The sequence below is a fragment of the Pempheris klunzingeri genome, chromosome 10, assembly GCF_042242105.1.
Source record: "Pempheris klunzingeri isolate RE-2024b chromosome 10, fPemKlu1.hap1, whole genome shotgun sequence".
NCBI classification, from domain to species: domain Eukaryota; kingdom Metazoa; phylum Chordata; class Actinopteri; order Acropomatiformes; family Pempheridae; genus Pempheris; species Pempheris klunzingeri.
This window is the reverse complement of record NC_092021.1, coordinates 2,917,517-2,920,747: the sequence shown is the minus strand read 5'-3', so window position 1 is coordinate 2,920,747 and position 3,231 is coordinate 2,917,517. Positions and strand designations below refer to the sequence as shown.

The window sequence follows — 3,231 nt, the reverse complement described above, 5'->3', positions numbered from 1 at the left end:
CAGAGACAGTTTCTTCCTCCAGGCCGTCACCCTGATGAACTCGCACTAGCCTCAGAGTCTCAGCATCCACTGTGCAATAGTTCCACACTCCTGCACATTTGCAACATTTTTGCACTGCAATTCTGCACTACACCTACCTCTATTGTACATACTGTTGTTAAAGAGTTCTATACTGTTTATATTGTCCTGTTCTTTTCCTATTGTTGTAGTTGATTTCTATTTTTCTCCTCACTGTACATAGAGAGTCAAGTTTCACTGAGTCAAATTCCTTGTTTGCCTGTTCAAACTTGGCCAATAAAGTTGATTCTAATTCTCATTACAGATGATGACTGAGGCATTATGATTCTCTTTTCTCTGTCTGTCTTCCATCTATCCCATTCTTAGGAATGCAATGGCTGACATTGTCCATGATGTCCTGCAGCTTGCACTGTGTGCGTCCCTCCACCACCATCCCCAGTGAATCCAGACTTGTATCCAGCCTTATTAACCAGCTTGACCAGCCACCTGGTGAGTGTGAGCGTGAGTGGGTGTCTGTGTCTATGTATTGGCCCTGTGATTGACTGTTGAGGAGTCCAGGGTTTTACCCCATCTCTCGCCCAATGTCAACTGGGAGCTCTCCCGCGACCCTCAAGGATAAGCGCTATAGATGGATGGATGAGTAGGATATGTAAATGTAAAATACTCCAGAGATCGGGCTGTTGGTGTTTGGTGAAATTGGCTGCTTGAGGAAGCCCAGAGGCAGTGATGTTAACACCATAACAACATCTCTCTAAGCAGTTTGAATATAAACTTAACTGTGTAACATTCATGAAGAGAGGAAGAGACTGTTGTGTTACACCATCAGTTTTAGCTTGGTGCATGCAATAAGCTGACAACTTAGTGTACAACTACTGTTAATTTTCTTTCATACACAACTTCCTCACCCTACCCTATCATGACTAGCCATAGAGGTAGGAAGACACTCATTGAGCAGTTGAAATACTCAAAACAAGAGAGGGGATGTAGCTCAGTGGTAGAGTGTGTGCTTTGCATGTACAAGGTCCTGGGTTCAATCCCCAGCATCTCCAACAAGTTAATGTTTAGCACAAAAAGCCCTTACACCACAGTTGTGCTGTGTGTCATTAAATCAAAATGGTATCTGTCTGCCAATCCATATGTCCGTCCTTCCATCCAGCCATACATCCACCTATCCAGTCCTCATTACAGATGATGACTGAGGCATTATGATTCTGTATTGTCTGTCTGTCTGTCTTCCATCTATCCCATTCTTAGGAATGCAACGGCTGACATTGTCCATGATGTCCTGCAGCTTGCACTGTGTGCGTCCCTCCACCACCATCCCCAGTGAATCCAGACTTGTATCCAGCTCTGAGCCAGCCTTATTAACCAGCTTCTCCAGCCGCCTGCTGTTCTCAGCTGGTGAGTGTGAGTGTGAGTGGTTGTCTGTGTCTATGTATTGACCCTGTGATTGACTGTTGAGGAGTCCAGGGTTTTACCCCACCTCTTGCCCAATGTCAACTGGGAGCTCTCTCTCGACCCTTAAGGATAAGTGCTATCCAGAGATTGGGCCCTTGGTGCCTGATGAGACTTTTCACAAAAGGTCCTTTGATGTGTCATCACTTTGACAAGTCATGTTCCGGAATGTTGGATAAGCCTTTGATGCAGGCAAGTCTCTGCTCAGAGTGTGCCCAGACAACTCAAGTGGGAAAGGAGCAAACATGAAGCAAACAGGTTTTGATCAAAGTCACTGATTCCCAAATACTTTGTACGTTTCAAACGGTAAGCTGATAATTTCAATCCATCCTAATTACAGGTACAACTGAGGCATTATGATTGTGTGTTCTCTGTTTGTCTGTCTGACTGTTGTCTGTCCGGGTGTAAACTCGCCTCTCACTCAATGTCAGCTGGGATTGGTTCCAGCGCCCCATGAACCTTAAGGATGATTTCTGTGGAAGAGACTGTTGTGTTAGACAATTGATCTCTTTAGCTTGGTGAACCTAATACACTGACAATTTAGTGAATAATTACTGTCAATTTTCTATCATAATATACAGAACTTACCCTATCCTATCATCAGTATCCATAGAGGTACTAAGGCACTCATTGGCCAGTTGAAATACCACTGAGGTTCTGGGGTTCTGGGTTCAATCCCCAGCATCTCCAACATGTGTATGACTAGCATAAGTCTTTACACCACACTGTAATCCTGTAACAGTATTACATATAGTGGGTTCATATGCGGTAGTCTATATCATAACTTCAGCCATGTGTCCTTATCTGTGTGCTGACCATATCCTTCATTGCTGTATTCAACATATCTTCTAATGGCTACTTTCAGCAGAATAACAAGCCATGTGACAAAGCTGCTTATGTATATTTAGGGCCCGAGCACCAAGCGGTGCGAGGACCCTATTGAAATGTGAGGAAATGCATCCGAAATTAAAGCTGCAAGCAGCGTTGAAGGGCCCTCGCACCTTTGTGCATGTCGGGCAATGTCATGCACATCAAATGATGATTGGCACAAAAGTCTTACTTCCTGTTGTCACTAGGTGGCAAAATGACTGTGGTAGCTAACTGGCATGTAGATGTCTTCAGGCCGGGACTCTTATTAATCATGACAAGTTTGGACGCCACCAAGGCAACAGCTTTTGATGAAAACTCACGGTTTTCACTACGGACCAACACGGTTCAAAGTCAGCAATTTAAAGCAGTCATTCCTGGCAGGGGTATTAAAGACTGAACACTAGTTAGCAAGCAAAGAGGTTGAAATGGGCAACTAAAAGTGGCTGGCATAGTCAAATAATGAAATAGCTCAAAGTAGTGGATAAACAGTCTGAAGTCATTTGCATGTGGATATAATCTAACTGTGTCATTTCTTTTCAAACTGCCAGATTTCTTCACAGAGCCGTGGCACAGGGCAGACGGGCTCTGGCTCATGTGCTTGCTGCAAAAATGGCCAGATGTGGCTCCCTGGACATAAAAGAGCACAACGGGCAGGTCCACACACTTCACATTGTTTTTATTTATCCCAAATGAGCAGTGCTAACACATATCATTGAATGACTCATTAAAAGTAAAGATATAATAAATGAAAAGAAAAAACAGTGAAAAAGAGAAAACCAGTGGAGGAACATTGATAAATAGTTACTCCTACAGGACACAAGGGGGCGCTGTGTCCTCAAACATGCAAAACACCTGAACCCAAACTTCTACCTGCACTGTGGAATGAAC

At 43.8% G+C, this 3,231-nt stretch overlaps 1 non-coding gene across 1 annotated transcript; it reads left to right on the top strand.

Moving 5' to 3' along the window:
- The first annotated feature begins 995 nt into the window (after positions 1 to 995).
- Positions 996 to 1,067, top strand: trnaa-ugc (transfer RNA alanine (anticodon UGC)). Its single transcript has one exon. It is a non-coding gene; the product is annotated as a tRNA-Ala (tRNA).
- The last annotated feature ends 2,164 nt before the right edge of the window (positions 1,068 to 3,231 follow it).